The sequence below is a fragment of the Triticum aestivum genome, chromosome 5B, assembly GCF_018294505.1.
Source record: "Triticum aestivum cultivar Chinese Spring chromosome 5B, IWGSC CS RefSeq v2.1, whole genome shotgun sequence".
NCBI classification, from domain to species: Eukaryota; Viridiplantae; Streptophyta; class Magnoliopsida; order Poales; family Poaceae; genus Triticum; species Triticum aestivum.
In genome coordinates, this window is record NC_057807.1 from 648128484 (window position 1) to 648147212 (window position 18729).

The following is an 18729-nucleotide window of genomic DNA, read 5'->3' on the forward strand; positions in this document are numbered from 1 at the left end:
GATAAAGATCTTCGTAGAATATGTAGGAACCAATATGAGCATCCATGTTCCTCTATTGGTTATTTACCAAAGACGTGTCTTGTTCATGTCTACATAGTTCTCGGACCCGTAGGGTCCGCACGCTTAACGTTCGATGACGATTGGTATTATGAGTTTATGTGATTTGATGTACCGAATATTGTTCGTAGTCCCGGATGTGATCACGGACATGACGAGGAGTCTCGAAATGGTCGAGACATAAAGATTGATATATTGAATGGCTATGTTCGGATACCGGAAGTATTCTGGAGAAGTTTCGGATAAAACCGGAGTACCGGGGGTTACCTGAACCCCCCCCCCCGGAAGCTATTGGGCCTCATGGGCCTTAGTGGAGCAGAGAGAGGGTTGTCCAGGAGGTGGTGCGCGCCCCCTTGCCCTAGTCCGAATTGGACAAGGGGAGGGGGCGGCGCCCCCCTCCTTCCTTCTCCCCTCCTCCTCCTTCCCCTCTTCTCCTTGTTGGAATAGGAAAAGGGGGGCGAAACCTACTTGGAGTAGGATTGCCCCCCCCCTTGGCGTGCCTCCTCCCCTGGCCAGCCTCCTCCTCCCTCCCTCCTTTATATATGGGGGAGGGGGGCACCCCATAGACACACAAGTTGGTCAATTTGATCTTTTAGCCGTGTGCGGTGCCCCCCTCCATAGATTTCCACCTTGGTCATATCATCGTAGTCTTAGGCGAAGCCCTGCGCAGGTAACTTAATCATCATCGTCACCACATCATCGTGCTAACGGAACTCTCCCTCGGCCTTAGCTGGATCTAGAGTTCGAGGGACATCACCGAGCTGAACGTGTGCAGATCGCTGAGGTGTCGTGCGTTCGGTACTTGATCGGTTGGATCGCGAAGACGTTCGACAAAATCAACTGCGTTACATAACGCTTCGCTTGCGGTCTACGAGGGTACGTGGACACACTCTCCCCCCGTTGTTATGCATCACCTAGATATATCTTGCGTGATCGTAGGAATTTTTTTGAAATTACTACGTTCCCCAACATAGGCATCACGTCTGTGTCAAGTAGACCGACTCCTGCCTGCATCTACTACTATTACTCCAGACATCGACCGCTATCCAGCATGCATCAAGAGTATTAAGTTCATAAAGAACGGAGTAACGCATTAAGCAAGATGACATGATGTAGAGGAATTAACTCAAGCAATATGATGAAAACCCCATCTTGTTATCCTCGATGGCAACAATACAACACGTGCCTTGTTGCCCCTACTGTCATAGGGAAAGGACACCGCAAGATTGAACCCAAAGCTAAGCACTTCTCAATTTGCAAGAAAGATCAATCTAGTAGGCCAAACTAAACTAATAATTCGAAGGGACTTGAAAAGATATCAAATCATGCATATAAGAATTCAGAGAAGAAGCAAATAATATTCATAGATAATCTTGTTCATAAATCCACAATTCATCGGATCTCAGCAAACACACCGAAAAAGAGTATTACATCGAATAGATCTTCAAGAACATCGAGGAGAACTTGGTATTGAGAATCAAAGAGAGAGAAGAAGCCATCTAGCTACTAACTATGGACCCGAAGGTCTGTGGTAAACTACTCATGCTTCATCGAAGAGGTAATGGTGTTGATGTAGAAGCCCTCCATGCTCGAATCCCCCTACGATAGGATGCAGGAAAAGGCCCCAAGATGGGATCTCACGGGTACAGAAGGTTGGGGCGGTGGAAAAGTGGTTTTGTGCCCCCCACTGATGTTTTTAGGGTATAAGAGTATATATAGGCGAAGGAACTAGGTCAGGGGAGCTACGAGGGGCCCACGAAGGAGGGGGCGTGCCTACCCCCCTGGGCGCGCCCTCCTACCTCGTGGCTTCCTTGTTGCGTCTCCGACTTCATATCCAAGTCTTCTGGTTTGCTTTCGGTCCAAGAAAGATCATCGCGAAGGTTTCATTCCGTTTGGACTCCGTTTGATATTCCTTTTTGGCAAAACTCTAAAATAGGCAAAAAAAAAAAGAAACTGGCATTGGGCCCTCGGTTAATAGCTTAGTCCCAAAAATAATATAAAATAGCATATTAAAGCCCATTAAACATCCAAAACAGATATTATAATAGAATGGAACAATCAAAAATTATAGATACGTTGGAGACGTATCAAGCATCCCCAAGCTTAATTCCTGCTCGTCCTCGAGTAGGTAAATGATAAAAACAGAATTTTTGATGTGGAATGCTACCTAACATATTTATTCATGTAATTTTCTTTATTGTGGCATGAATGTTCAGATCCAAAAGATTCAAGACAAAATTATAATATTGACATAAAAACAATAATACTTCAAGCATACTAACAAAGCAATCATGTCTTCTCAAAATAACATGGCCCAAGAAAGCTATCCCTACAAAATCATATAGTTTGGCTATGCTCTATCTTCACCACACAAAATATTTAAATCATGAACAACCCCGATGACAAGCCAATCAATTGTTTCATACTTTTGATATTCTCAAACTTTTTCAATCTTCACGTAATACATGAGCGTGAGCCATGGACATAGCACTATAGGTGGAATAGAAGGGTGGTTGTGGAGAAGACCAAAAGAAGAAGATAGTCTCACATCAAGTAGGCGTATCGATGGGCTATGGAGATGTCCATCAATAGATATCAATGTGAGTGAGTAGAGATTGCCATGCAACGGATGCGCTAGAGCTATAAGTGTATGAAAGCTCAAAAAGAAACTAAGTGGGTGTGCATCCAACTTGCTTGCTCACGAAGACCTAGGGCATTTTGCGGAAGCCCATCATTGAAATATACGAGCCAAGTTCTATAATTAAAAACTCCCACTAGTATATGAAAGTGACAACATAGGAGACTCTCTATCATGAAGATCATGATGCTACTTTGAAGCACAAGTGTGGAAAAAAGATAGTAACATTACCCCTTCTCTCTTTTTCTCTCATTTTTCTTATTTGGGCCTTCTCTTTTTTTATGGCCTCTTTTTTCGTCCGAAGTCTCATCCTGACTTGTGGGGTAATCATAGTCTCCATCATTCTTTCCTCACACTAGATGACCAGTTGCGCCAATGGCGCAAAGGCCGAAAGCAAGCCATGTATTGAAAGACTGTACATTAATATTATTCGGACACATATTGAAATGATAAACATTAGACAGAGTGATCGCTGCATGTTTGACCATGGCGCAAAAAGCGAGAGCGAGCCAAGCATTCAAAGCATGTATATGAGATTGATTTAGAATCAACTTAAAGATACTTATATTCCATTACATGAAAGCTTGATGCTTAAAAGAAAATAATCAGATCACTTAGCACACATTGGCTTTAAAAGACAAGCTATATTAGCATAGATGGAGGCCGAGAGAAAGCCATGTATTAAAAGAGTGTACATTGAAGATGACTTTATCATCTAAGCAGTACTTAATGGTGGGTTTGTTTGGTGGACTGTCATTGCCCAAAGCATGAATGCGTTCCATACCATCGTCCAATCCCCAGTAATACTTATTTATTTCCTATAGAATGTCCTATGATTGTAAAGTTGTATCGTCAAGACAATCTCCAACATATCTTATCTATTGTAGGGTATGGTTTAGATCTAAAGAAAAACAACAGAAAAGAAACGCCTACAGAAGAGTTCAGATAGTTACATAACACCTCAGTACCTTGCTGGGCATTCCAGTGTTCTATGCAAACACACTAATAAACAAAATGTTCAGTGAAAGATGCGAGCCACTTTGCTAAAAACATAGTCATTGAATGGAGTAGCAACCAATCCTTTTAGTCTGCTAGTAGATATGCGTCAACAATTATGATTCTTTTTGTACATCTCCCTTTGAAGCATTAGCACAAGATTGAGAAATAGAACCATATTTTCTCAGCGCTTTGAACCCTGGTTTCAGAATGATTCTCCAAATACAAATGTCTGGAGACAACAACAGAATGAACACAAAACGGTTCAGTACTAATGGAGGGTCCTTTACTTAAATCAGGACAAATCCAAATCAAATATACAAAGATAATACAAAGACCAAACTCTGCGGCTATTGTTTCAATGCACAGTAAGCCGTATCTTCTATAAAAGTGTCCCGATACAATTGGTAACGAACAATTTGGTTCCAAGTACACAAGTAAAGGAAAAGGCAACATTCTTATTTTTGAGATATTAACAATAGTTTCTACAAAAGACTTATATATACCTAAGTACAGGAGGTACCTAGTTTCTACAAAAGGCTAGAGGAACTACATCTTCGGAAAAAAAAGCTAGAGGAACTAAAGCACAACTATCCATTGCTGCAAAGTAGAAATTAGAGGTATAAAAATATTATTCTTTGGGTGGAATATTAATCAAAGTAGCAATATGCAAAAGTAAATAAAAAATACTGGGATCATTTGCAATAACAATGTTACTAATTAGAGAGATTAATTATACTGCAAATGGATAACTAATATTAATTATCGAAAGAAGCAAATCTTTGATGCACCGTATGTAGTCCGCTTTGAAATCTGTAAAAAGACTTGTATTTAGGAACGGAACGGAGGGAGTAGATGTTTAGGTATGATGTTCATACATGGCCCTATATATTACATTGATGGTAGGTTCATATTGCAAAATAAAGGCATGAGATCAATTCATGATATAAGCGAAGGTACATAGGCAGAGATGTGCCATAGAAATAGCTTTGGTCACCCAGCTTATGGTAACTAAGATCAGGTAGAGTCATTGCTGTCTATGTCATCGGTATCGAAATTGACCTCATCGTGGAGAAGGAAAACACAGGAAAAATAGAGGGCATTCAAACAAAGAAGAAGAATAGAAGTGTGCTCTTACATAAGTAGAACCCACAATATAACTATACTGAAAGAGGGCATATAAGTGTTGAAGAAAATATACGACGATCAACAAGCATACAGGGAAATGCTGGTACAGAACATGCCATTGATGGTAGGTTCAATACATAGCAAATGCACATATTACAGTGGATAGAGAAAGTTATCTAAGCAACTAACTAACACAAGTGATGCATGAAGTTTTTAGAGCGGGCAGAATACATAGAGGTTGTTTGGTTTGAGACTAAATTTGCCAAAGCTTGCCACACCTAAGGTTAGGCAAATTTGACCAACTTAGGTGTGTGTTTGGTTCAAGCCACATCTTAGGCAAGCCACACTATGGTCCCACATCACATACACACAACAAGTGTGGCAAGATTCCTTTAGGCTTGCCAACTTGTGGCTCTCATTTTGAAGAACTAACCTTAGGCAAGTTTGGCAACATTGTATGGCAAAGTGTGGCATTCCTAGGCCTAGAACCAAACAACCCCATAGTGTTCACAATATACTGGGCTAGAGCATAACAGAGTGTCTTAACATTAATTTACTGGCTCTGGCAATCACATATAGTTAGTGTAGCCATCGCCCATGTCATCATCGGAACCTTCACACAGCGAGAGACATGTAGTGAAGTGCAGCCAAAGTATCATGAATCTTCAGGAAACGTTTTAGATGCGATGCAATCTACCTGATATGGTTACCTTGGTTAAACATGATAGATGAAAAACCTCTAACCACTAATCATTGGCAGCATGCTAGTATTTCTCAGCTCAAATATTCCACGCTCTTGATTGATGTTCTGATCACAACCAGTGTCTTTGACTGAATGATTAATGTTTAGGAACCACTACTAATATAATCTCTCAGCCAAAGCTTTGACAATACCATCTGAAGAGTCCAAGGAGTGCTTGAGCAGAACTATTTAGTCACACATTCAATATCATTGATCATTAAAGGTAGCAAGGAATAACCATTTTTTAAACTTCACCAGGTACCACAAAATTCAGAGTAGTTCAGTGAGAGATAAATAGATTATCATCTCTACCTTTTTTGTACAAAGCAAAGTTGGCCATTTTTCCATGTTCCTGAAATTCTTTTCACAAAAAGATTAACCCCAAAGATTGAAGAATCTGGCTAAGGTTCGAAGAGTGGTTATGTATCCCAAAAAATGTTTATGCATATCTCCCACTCTTAGTTTGATTAAAGATGTATACATCTGTTGAGTGCAAAGCTCCTTCAAAGACATACAGTTCACTGGATAATCATCAGATCCCTTGTCCCTCCAGAGAATAATTGTGTTGTCTTGTTTTGGGAAGGCCATGGTTGTAGACAACATTCATGAATATTAAGCAATGCACTTGGGAACCATGCTTCCTCTGATATATCTGATGCTTGTAGGATTGATTTTGGTTCTTGTAGAAACTTCATGGAGAGCTCCTCTAGGACCAATTTCCAGTAGACCTATGCAATGATCACCTAGGTGGCTATGTTTACATTAATCATTAAGAAGAAATGAAATTTTGAACTGGTATTCTACTTGTCCACCTTTACTATGATTCCATGAAGTAAATTGCAAAATTACGAAGGAAAAGCTGACCTCCTGATTGAACGGCGAATTTGTGGAAGAGGCCAAAGCTTGAAATTGGATCCTTGGCGTTCCTAAAAGCTTGGGCCCATTATCTTCCATCACTCTCCAAGATTCAGTGAAGATTTGCCCTGCATATAGACAATGGGGCAGCATAACAGGTGATCAGGTAACTGACAATAATCTCTTGTGGCAAGTGATACAAGTTCACTTACTCAGCTCGAATGTCGTACTCAACTAAAATAACTTTTTCTAAGCTGATTATGTGCCAATCAAGAAAGTGAGTTAAGAACACAAATGTACATAAAACAGAGGAAAAATCATCAAGATACGCATCAAAGAGTGTTGACGTATAAAGATTCTAGTATCGCATTTCAGGAACATTCATAACTTGGTCCATTCCAATGACCGTGTACATCCGATAAAAAAAACTCCCATCATGATTGCTGAGAACGGCTATCCTTCTTAACAAAGATCTTCTCCAAAAAACGTAGAAGACACTAACCTTCACAACAGATGCGAAGTCATCATCTAAGATTATAATGTCGGAGCTTTCTCTAGCAACTTCTGTCCCTGACATGCACATAGTAGCCTATACAACAGATCAAGCATTAGATATAAGAATAAAACAAAAGCTTCTGCAATATCAAGATAAATATATTAGATATGTAGTAGACAAGGCATAGTCTGATCTTCTCTGAAACTCGGTTATATTATTGATATAATGGAGTACCAAGACAAATATCGGGATACAATTATGCTTATATCAAATATCCACAAAATGAACTATGAAAACACATTCCTGGCATATATTATGGGAGTGTCTAATCAACAGAAGTCTGTTTTTAATTTTGGTTCAGGCTGTTTTTTTGTCCATTGTCTGGTCGACTCGTGTACATACTTGTTTTCTCTTCATATAGTAGTTTTGGAAAAAAAATATCTAATTTCATTTGGAGCTCAGGTCGGATTGACTTTTTGCTCACAGTTTCCAGCGTCCCACCCGGTCCAGATTGCAACCCACCCCTCCCCAAACAAAAAAGAAGTGTGAATGAGCAAGGTAGGCAGAGGGGTGTCGTGCTGATTCAGAGCATCTGGCCCTGCCGCATACATCGCCAATACCCCTGGGCAATCTACAAAGGTACCTCCCTCTTCCCCTGACTCTTCTATGATCCTACATCCACGTGTCACCATTTTTTGAATGATATCTAGTCTAGAACATCACTGAACTGAACTCCATAGAAACTGAATTTTAGTACAACACCTGTGAAGTCCTGCAAACCACCGCGCACATTACATATATATGGTTTTCGCTTTAACAAAAGAGCCCGACTGAAAAGTTCCAAACAACAACAGCAAGCTGGCTATCTAGTCTAGAACATTCTTCGGCAAAAGGGGACTACACAATTTAGTCAACAAACTTAGTTTAGAGGTGTAAATGTATGATGGCAGCGCACGCAATCCTTTTTGGTAGTCTCTGGCAACTAAATTTCGAATCATGGCATGATGGCAAGCAAGGAAAAGGTGGCAATTCATCACCAGTACCAAAATTCTCCATAGCCAGCTAGCTTTTATAGCTTCATGCCAACATTGGCCAGCTCCTTTAACATGCAGTAGAAACGAACGATTTAATTTACATTGTACAGTAAATCTGCATTCAAGTTTGGAAGTAGCACAGACCCTCATGTAAGGAGCAGAATAAATTTACAAAGAACAATCAGGCGCTTTGTATCTGAAATCGGGACCAACCTCTAAAATCTCTATATGGTGTTGTCCTCAAGAAATAGAAAAGTGAGTTATATACAGGGAGCATGTAGCAAAAGCAAGCCAGTTACTTGTTTCAGATGTGCGATCCTTGCTGAACATATAGCCAAAGAAGTAGAATAACTACCCATCACTAAAGTTTAAGTAGACTCTCTGATTTTTCTGGCCGTGCAGACATGTAAATATTTAGCAGATATGTAGACTAAAGTGTCAACTATAACACACTGTCCGCAATTGGAAGCAACATAATCAGTCTAGAATAAGCATTTGTAGCTAGATATATTACTTGTTTCAAGATGATTGCAATTTCTTTTAGGAAGAGAATCATAGCAGGAAGTCAACTATAAATTGGCAAGAAGTTGATTGTCCAGCAGTTTTTTCCGTGGTTGATTTGGGGCAAAAACGGAGAGGCCGTACCAGCTGCACTTCCTCATCTGTAACTTCCCGACACTTGTTCTTGTTTTGAATCATCTAGGCTGGCTATATTCGCTGCTTGAAGCACAAGTTCTTGTCTCTTTCTTGAGCCCTCTACATAGATAGAGGAAAACCAAGATGTATATTCCATCAGAAATCAAAATATCAACCTTCACTATCACAACCAGCCACAGAAAGTTAAATTGGAGAGCAGAAAATTTCATTGAACGAACCAGAGATGCAGTGTCAACTTTCTTAAATTCCAGTTAAGTTTTTTTATATATAAAAGAATACTATTTCAGAAGTGCTGAAAGAACCACTGGCTACTGGACCTGAATAAAAAATGTAGCAGAAAACAGTGACGTTACACATGGATTTGTAATCAGATCGTTATTGTAGCCGAAATAATACCTTGCTTCATAAAACATATATGATTATTGGCCTTAGATGTTCTACCCATCCTTTTTCCACCTCATGGAGAAATGATGGAAGCAGTACATTAAATCAAAAACCAAAGTTAGAACGACAATGACTTTTCTTACTAAAACTCAACATAATGATGATCTTCCACATAGATCTTGAAAAATAAATCAGCCATGTGACCAAGAAATAGCGAAAAAGTGCAGAAGTGCGTATGGATTGGTGACTGTACCTCTTACCCTGTCAACAAATTAGAGCAAGATACTCGGCTTGCAAAGGTACAATACGTCGCCGCGCATTCAGCTGAGCTCACCCCCTTGAACTTGCAAGATGTGTGGGAATCCCACAAGAATGAAAGGCCTCATAGATATCCTCCTTGCTGAATCTGGTGCCAGAAACAGCAAGTTCCTCACACTGAAATCAAGTGTCGTCCTGAGATTATGAACACCAAGGGATAACAGGAGAGAATAAAAGCAATAGGAAGAGGAAAAGCCACTGCAGCCGCACCGTAACGGATGTAGACGGCGACGACAACGAGGCGTACTCGACCTCAACCACCGGTTCCGACGTCAACCATCTCCATCTCTTGCGGTGTGGAGGCAGCCCAACATCCACTATTATTTGCAACAAACCTTAACTGGCCAGCATCTAAAATAATTGCCATATCGGCAAGGAAGGAACGACCAACACAAAGACACATTAGTTTGTATACACACGCATATAAAATAAAACAAGCTGAGAAGGAATTAACAAGCTATAGAAGTACATGTAGCCATTCAATTTTTATCAAACAAAAGAACAGTTACAATCATAGTTTGCTTGAGTTGACTGACAAATATCCTTGAGAAGCAATAACCCAAATACTGGACATGGAGAAAATAAATGTGGATTCATACTATAACAGCTGAACGAAAATCGAGCAAAATGTATCGCCATGTTGAATAGGGCATAGAACAGTATTTTCCATGGATTAGCTCATGAGCATAAATAGGACACGTGTTCCATTCAACAGAAGATGTAACTAATTTAACATCCATACACATGTATTACAATTTGTATTATATGATGAATCCCCTTTTCACTTTATTCGATCCAAAGAGGGCCAATGTTTTTTCATGCTAACAACTTCCATATAGCAGGGTATGTACCTCGCGCAACACACATGTTACAAATTATTGACAGACATAATCAACATTTTTTATTATTAGTCCTACAAAGGACACACTGAAGAAACTTTTCAATGTTTATTACAGCCCAAAGAGCACTATCATGCCTGCCTTTTAGCCTCCCTTCAGCTGACCCCACTAATAAAATGAAGGTATCTTTTTAGCTAGGAAGTTCAGTAATCCATGTCAAGGAAAAAACAAGCTGAGGTATCAGAACGCCACTTGGATCAATCCTCTTGTTAGATAAAGATTTGTGTTCTCTCCATGAGACATCATAGTTAAAACTGTGTGAGTAATACAACATCTCTTAGATTTGTTTTTATGTGGTTGATTGTAGCTAAGACAAAATGGCAACATATATATAGTTGAACTAAAGAAAATACCAAACCCTCTAAAAAGGATATGGAGATTGACCTGCAGGGAAGACCATAGCATCCATCTAAAAGGAATAAGGTGAGACCAATCTGGAATCGAACCAACCAAATGTCATTTTTTCTAGAAGTTCCCAACTGTACAGAAAACATAGTGTTATAAAAATGTCACATCTGATGAACAAAGAAGTTTACCATACAGTAGGGTCTAAAGAGTTATTCTCCTCCATGGTACAAATAAGATCAAGACAAATAGCAGTGTCAATGTAAAGATTAGCTTCCGAAGGAGTGAGATGCATAATTCATTGATATGTCAAAATAAAAGGTCACCGGGAGAATGCAGGAAAATATAAATATAAACATGCAAAGCTCAGTCAGCACCAAGGAAAGGGGCAGCAAAGATGTACAACTGCACAGACGAAAAAAGAAACTATACGACAAATAAGAGCTCCATATTCTACTAAAAAGTAAAAAGTAATATCTATATATGCACCAAGGGCAATAGGGTGTCATTTTAAACAATGTTCAGAATGAGGGCTCTGATGAAACTTTTAATGCCTACAGCAGACACATCTAAACTGAATTTTGTTTTATTTTCTGTAACTAAGAAGTTGGAAATTGGCAATCATGTATATAGATTAAGGAAAAGTAGAGTAAAAAATGGATCACAGTTATGCTAGCAGCAAAGCATTCTGGAAATGAAAAGAAAAAAGGGAAACACAAGTTAGATCATTTCAGTCAAGTGCTGCAAGTATATCTTTCAAGCTTCGAAAAAAGTAGATACGGATCAAAAGAGGCTATCGCATCATCCTGATCATTAACACCAGAACCATAATTTTGGATTTCAAGACAAATAGCAGTGTCAATGTAAAGATTAGCTTCCGAAGGAGTGAGATGCATAATTCATTGATATGTCAAAATAAAAGGTCACCGGGAGAATGCAGGAAAATATAAATATAAACATGCAAAGCTCAGTCAGCACCAAGGAAAGGGGCAGCAAAGATGTACAACTGCACAGACGAAAAAAGAAACTATACGACAAATAAGAGCTCCATATTCTACTAAAAAGTAAAAAGTAATATCTATATATGCACCAAGGGCAATAGGGTGTCATTTTAAACAATGTTCAGAATGAGGGCTCTGATGAAACTTTTAATGCCTACAACAGACACATCTAAACTGAATTTTGTTTTATTTTCTGTAACTAAGAAGTTGGAAATTGGCAATCATGTATATAGATTAAGAAAAAGTAGAGTAAAAAATGGATCACAGTTATGCTAGCAGCAAAGCATTCTGGAAATGAAAAGAAAAAAGGGAAACACAAGTTAGATCATTTCAGTCAAGTGCTGCAAGTATATCTTTCAAGCTTCGAAAAAAGTAGATACGGATCAAAAGAGGCTATCGCATCATCCTGATCATTAACACCAGAACCATAATTTTGGATTTCTGAAGTTGCAAAATACTTTCTGGAAGTTCTTGTATTGTTAATTCACATTTATCCTACAACGTCCATAGATTATACAAAAAAATGGAGAAGAAAAAACAAATGAAAACATACAAATTCACATTAGCAAGACAAGCGGTAAACCTGCTCAAAGGTAGTCATCATCAACAATTCTAGCTTCAGTAATGACAACCAACCAGCACATATATCCATCCATGATACATAAAGGGGGGAAGTAAATTACCTTGGATGAGAACAAATTAATTGTCAGGTTGCTGCAGCTGCCAAAAATGCCTCAGCTTAATACATGGATTCTGTCAATGCAACTCACATTGTCACCTAGGTACACAAAAATAGACAAAAATAATGCATCAATTAAAAGGAGCCAAAACAAGCAGAGCAGATCATCATATCACAAACAAAAAAAAGAGGAAAGTCACTGGAATATAAGTAGAATAAAGTAGTTGGCATTCATATAAACAAATCTAAATAAGGATAAAATAAATCATAACATCAAATTGCAGGAACAAACGTGACTTTGCTTGAGACAGAGTGAATTCACCTTATTGTTCTTCACCAAACTCTTCCTTGGTATTCTTCCTCTTCTATTCTTTCTCAGATCTGCACACATCGTGCTTAGGAAAAAAATAAGAAATCAAAATCAGATTACTGGAGAACTGGGGGAATCAAAAGGGAGAGGAAGATGGAGAGGATTTATATGTGCAGCCTGGATTCTCCGGACTCACAGTCCTTCCCCCACCTCTGTCCTCCTCACCTTCCCAAGATCCTTCACACCCACCATAAAAACTACACACCCAAATCCTAAATTAATTTAGAGAGGAAGGAATCAGGAGGAGGAAGTTACATAGGGTGGAGCTCCAAGGAGGCATTGAGTCGTTTCCTTGCCTACCTCTCGAGCTGTCGCCTCCTCATCCATCCGTCCTCCCTGCCGTTGCCAGGAGATGCAATCGTCGCGTTCTCCTCCGTCCAGATGCGCTATTGCATCCCGCACTGACCACCTGATCCAACGGGTGGGCACTCGCGATGATGGTGACAAGGAGAAAGGAGGAGAGACAGAAGTGGCGCCGGCTGCTGGAGAGGATGAACGGGGAAGGAAAGGTGGCGGCGAGGGCATGGCTAGGGTTGGTGGGGAGGAGGAGGCGGGGATTGGTGGGCTGGATGAGGATGGGGGATTGGTGGGTAGGAGGATGCGCGATTGGTGGGGAGGAGGACGCGACCGACGCAGTTAATATTTTGTTCACCCAAACGCAGGGACACACACAAAGCACGCACACTGCCAAGCTCAGGCCCGCGAGAGCACAAGGCCCACCCGTCATCCGCTTGAGCAAGAAAGAGTAGCGTCAAAAGAAACAGGCCGTGGGATTATTGACAGCGCGGTAAAAAACCTCCAGCAAGGTAGATCGAGCGAGCGAGATCGAAAGCGGGATGCAGATGCCCTCGCTAGGCAGGTAGCCTAGCAGGGTTTATATGTTCAATATCTTTATCTTTATTATTACCTAATAATAAAGTAAATTGTGTTTTTTTCGTCCATCATGGTATTTTTTAGAAAAGTCCCTCCATTTCAGAGAATTCAACCCGCGGTCCTATTTTAAGTTAAAACGAATCGTTTTTTTATATTTTACACAAAAGTCCCTGTGTTTTGTTGAAATCAACCCGCAATCCGAATTTAAGTAACACCGAACCATTATTTTACATTTTTCAAAAACCTCCCCTGATGTTTTAGGTAATTCATTCGCGGATCATATTTAAGTCAAACAATGTTTTTTAAATCATACATATCTTTTAAACCGTAACTCCGATTTGAACATGTTATACATGAAATTTGATTAGAAAAATATGTAGAATATGAATATGAGATTATTTTCACCTGTTAAGTATTTTTAAATATTTTTTTGGAATATATTTAAGTCAAATAAATGATTTTCTAAATTATCCGTATCTTTTAAACCGTAACTTCGATTTTAACATATTATATATGAAATTTTATTAGAAAAATATGGGGAATCTAAATATGATGTTAATTTTACCTATTAAATATTTTAAAATATCTTGGGAGCAAACTTATAATTTATAGCGTAAGATCCGTTTTTCTTTCATACCGGCGGCGACCCGGATTGCAAGTAAACACCCCACTATAACAATATAGTGAAAAGAAAACACCGATAACTACACATGCATACCTCTGAAAAATGTCGCATGGGAAAGCAACAGATTTCTCATCGCAAGAGTGAGAGAAAGTGAGAGAGAGAGAGAGGGAGGGAGAGGGAGGAGAGAGAGAGACGCCTTAGGATTAAACATATTCAAACACGTTTTTTTGTTTTGTGTGAACACCGAGACCATCGCCGGCGAGGGTGAGAAGGAGGATAAGCGGCAACACAAATATGATGCCTCGCAAAAATAAAAGAGATGGACCTATTGTGGTCTTGGGTGATGGTTGTTGGGTTAAGAGTCTGTGTTATGTTTTCTCTCCCGTTGCAATGCACGGGCTTTTTTGCTAGTGCAACTAAACAAAAATGCCATAGTTGCACATTTAGTAAAGGTCTAGCTGCGCACGGTTTTTCGACATGACATGTAACTGATGCGGTGCTAAATATGAAGCCACATCAAAATCACATCAATTGCACATCTACTAAACCTCCTGTTACACATGGTTTTCAGACGTGCAACTGATGCAACGTTGGATGTGCAACTACACCGAAAAGCCTCGGTTGCATTTATGAAAGTAAAAGAAATCACAGTTGCACATGGTCTTATGAAGGGCATGTCACGTCCCCACGATGGAGGCACGACGAAGAGGCGGGATACGGTGGATTACCACGATTGAGGAAGAGATTGGGATGAGAAATCGATGAAAAGAGATGAGAAAAGTGAGAACCGGGAAGGTGAGGAACAGAGAACAGGAGGTCAGGGAGTCCAGACTCTATTCATTTTCAACATATCCACGTCAGGGTTACAAGTCTACTCCATCCGTTCCTAAATATAAGTCTTTTCAGATATTTCAATAAGGATTACATACGGATATATATAGATATATTTTAGAGTGTAGATTCACTCATTTTGCCCCGTATGTAGCCCCGCATTGCAATCTCTAAAAAGACTTGTATTTTGAACGGAGGGAGTAGTATTTATGTTGATCCTAGCCAGCCAACACAAAAGCAACACGCGGCCCATCACGTAGCCCGAGTCCAGGTTACAAATCATGTGGTGACAGCCCACAGCTGGGGTGTCACAAGGCAGCCGAGGCAATGTGCCAAGTCATCTCTAGTGGTCCAGCTCGGCTTGTGCTGCTGCAAGAGCAAAGCAGGCTCTTGCAGAAGAATCCACTTCCTCTTAACAAAAAGGTTGCATTCTCTTAACAAAAAGATGAAACAGAAAGGGCCCTGGCCGAGTTTTTTTTTGAACCGGTCGTACCCCTTTCCATTTGCATTAAACGGAAATACAATAGTTCTAGACATAACCAGGAAGAAGGGAAAGAGGGTAGCGAGTTCAACGCACTGCCAGGAAACCCACTATGCCCGCCCGCCATCAAAACAAGCACTATGGGGCATAAACTTGACAACACCACTTAGTTTTAACAGATTACAGAACCAGACACAAAATAACATGATAACTAGACATATTCCAATAAAGACGTCTGAAGCAGGAAGCCATGACGAAGCGCAACCGAATCAATCACCAAGGCAGCACTTCTCCAGTGTCATCCACCGTGTGTCTAGCCTCGCACATCGCCATCAGCCTGGTTGTGCTTGATCGGATCATCTCGGCTCTTTGACGTAGCTTCACTGATTCTTCCTTAGTCTGTAGGCCTGCCCAATACAAAAGAAAAGAACAAGCCGAAAACACAATCTCAAAAGGATATTTAATCAACTTTTTCTCAAAGGTAGCTCTATTACGTGCCAACCATATAGCCCAGGTTGCAGCAGCCAAGCCCACTGTGTAAAATCTGGACCCATTTGACAGAAACATATTGCACCACACATAGTATTGCCAAATGTTATTAGGGCAAAGCTCTGTCCCTAATACCACCCTAATGGCCCTCCAGGCCACTCATGCCATAGGGCAGGAGAAGAACAAATGGGAAGCTCTTTCCAACTTGTTGCAGAAAGAACACACAGGATTCCCTGGCCATTTTTTTTTTCATCACTGATTGGTGAGCACTGCATCTTGGGCCATTTGCCACAAGAAGACCTGAATTTTAAGTGGAAGCTTTGCTTCTCAGATCCACTTATAATTGCAACCACTGAGAGGTTTTTCCAGCCACAAGAGGGCCCTGACCGAGATAGCGATCAAACAAGCACGTGGGATCACTGAGGCCTATTTGTCAACCTTGCAGCAAGACATGTACGGATCATAGGCCCGACAATTATATATACTTCAGCTAAAGGAGCAACCTGTTGGTTCACCAAACCCCAACACATTCTCCAGATCTAAAGGGATCCGGTACCCAACCACCGACTCCTCCCAGGATTGCGTTATCGATGGCAAGCCAGGAATAGTCAGAACCTGACTTCCGTATTTGAAATCACTGCTTATACAAAGTATTGGGCATACAAAAATATTCTGTAGTATTAGCAAGAGGAGGAAGGGTTATTTGGCAAACTAAGGGGCCGTTCGGAACCACTCCGCTCTGTAAATCCGCCGCGGAAGGGAGCGGCACGCAGTTCAATTTTAGCGAGCGGCGAAAGGGGTGCTCCGTCCGCTCCACTCTCTGGCGGAGGAGCAGAGGATTCTCGAACACAGCCTAAGCATAGGTCAGATGGCTAGGCTCCATGTAGGGGAACATGTTCATTCAGATTTAAGTGCTCACAGCGATGATGATGATGATGATGATGATGATGATAGGTGCGCTCACAGTGATGGTGAATTCTCTACTGTGTTTCTGAAGAATTCCCACGCACGACCAAATAACCCGTCACAGCAGAAGCTTGCATCTATTTGCCGTGTCGTCCAACAAACCGGAACCTCTGCGTTCCACAACGCCGGTTCGACTAAGAAAAAACATCAGCACTCAGCAGCAAAGGTGAAAAGCCGAAGCTTCGGCGCACAGGGTGATGAGTGCAAGACCAAGACTCCTCCTCTGTTAAGCATTTCCCATGCTACCTTTGTACATTTTACACTGCAAACGATTTTACTTACAAGCTACGATCTTCTTTACAAGCAACAAACGCCAAGAATCAAGTGGTAGCTGCATTTACCGTGTGAAAGAAACAAAGAACCGAAGGAAAATGAGAATCTGACGACAAAACCCCGGCACAGCGAAACAACACGACACTCGATGGTCAATATATACCCCGCCCGCGCCTCGGGGCGAGGCGATCATGATCAGTAGCTCTGCCCAACAGAGCACCTGATGTAAGAAACGGAGCACCTCGTATGTTTCTTACATCTCTGCTCGGTCTACTTCTGGTCGTCGCTGATGGACCCGTCCTTGTGCAGCTTTAGGCTGAGTTTGCTGAACCTCTGCCTCGAGTACTGCCGAGACGCCTTCCTCCAGTCTGTCCCCGCCTTCATCATCACCGCAAACTCGTCGTAGCTTATCTTCCCGTCCTGTAATGTCCAAAGATCACGACACGGACATCGATGTCAGGGTTGAACTTAGGGGGTTTGAACAAGTCAAGCTTGCAGCTTTCAACCGCAATTTGCATATTACATCATATCATTATTATATTGTCCTTGTGACCTGGTCTAGCTGGTATGTCGTTTACTTTGCAATCTCTAGTAGTGCCTGGTCTAGCTGATATGATTAACATCTTTCAACACAGTTTTCTCTAGGAACATATCAAAATTAACATATGAAAACAATAAGCGAGCTATTGACCTACAACATAATTTGCAAAATACTACCAGGACTAAGTTCATGATAAATTTAAGTTCAATTAATCGTATTACTTAAGAACTCCCACTTAGATAGACATCCCTCTAGTCATCTAAGTGATCACGTGATCCAAATCAACTAAACCATAACCGATCATCACGTGAGATGGAGTAGTTTTCAATGGTGAAAATCACTATCTTAATCATATCTACTATATGATTCACGCTCGGTCTTTCGGTCTCCAGTGTTCCGAGGCCATATCTGCATATGCTAGGCTCGTCAAGTTTAACCTGAGTATTCCGCGTGTGCAAAACTGGCTTGCACCCGTTGTAGATGGACGTAGAGCTTATCACACCCGATCATCACGTGGTGTCTGGGCACGACGAACTTTGGCAACGGTGCATACTCAAGGAGAACACTTTTATCTTAAATTTTAGTGAGAGATCATCTTATAATGCTACCGTCAATCAAAACAAAATAAGATGTATAAAAGATAAACATCATATACAATCAAAAATATGTGACATGGTATGGCCATCGTCATCTTGTGACTTTGATCTCCATCTCCAAAGCATCATCATGATCTCCATCGTTACCGGCATGACACCATGATCTCCATCATCTTGATCTATATCAATGTGTCGTCACATGGTCGTCTCGCCAACTATTGCTCTTGCAACTATTTCTATTGCATACGATAAAGTAAAGCAATTATTTGGCGCTTGCATCTTATGCAATAAAGAGACAACCATAAGGCTTCTGCCAGTTACCGATAACTCGGTTACAAAACATGATCATCTCATACAATAAAATATAGCATCACGTCTTGACCATATCACATCACAACATGCCCTGCAAAAACAAGTTAGACGTCTTCTATTTTGTTGTTGCAAGTTTTACGTGG

General features: G+C 40.6%; 1 long non-coding RNA gene across 12 annotated transcripts; it reads right to left on the reverse strand.

Annotated features, from left to right (window-relative positions):
• Nucleotides 1–3553: 3553 nt before the first annotated feature.
• Nucleotides 3554–13480, reverse strand: LOC123113880 (uncharacterized). 12 transcript variants are annotated; one of them, XR_006456267.1, is made up of 10 exons: nucleotides 12900–13480; nucleotides 12552–12796; nucleotides 12234–12328; nucleotides 10589–10683; nucleotides 9516–9656; nucleotides 9241–9422; nucleotides 8592–8702; nucleotides 6919–7005; nucleotides 6426–6544; nucleotides 5775–6304 (listed from the first exon to the last, which is right to left on the reverse strand). It is a non-coding gene; the product is annotated as an uncharacterized lncRNA (long non-coding RNA). The 12 variants fall into 12 exon arrangements; XR_006456274.1 differs by having other exon boundaries at nucleotides 10589–10638; nucleotides 10741–12328; XR_006456272.1 differs by adding an exon at nucleotides 8822–8920 and having other exon boundaries at nucleotides 10589–12328.
• Between the last annotated feature and the right edge of the window lie 5249 nt (nucleotides 13481–18729).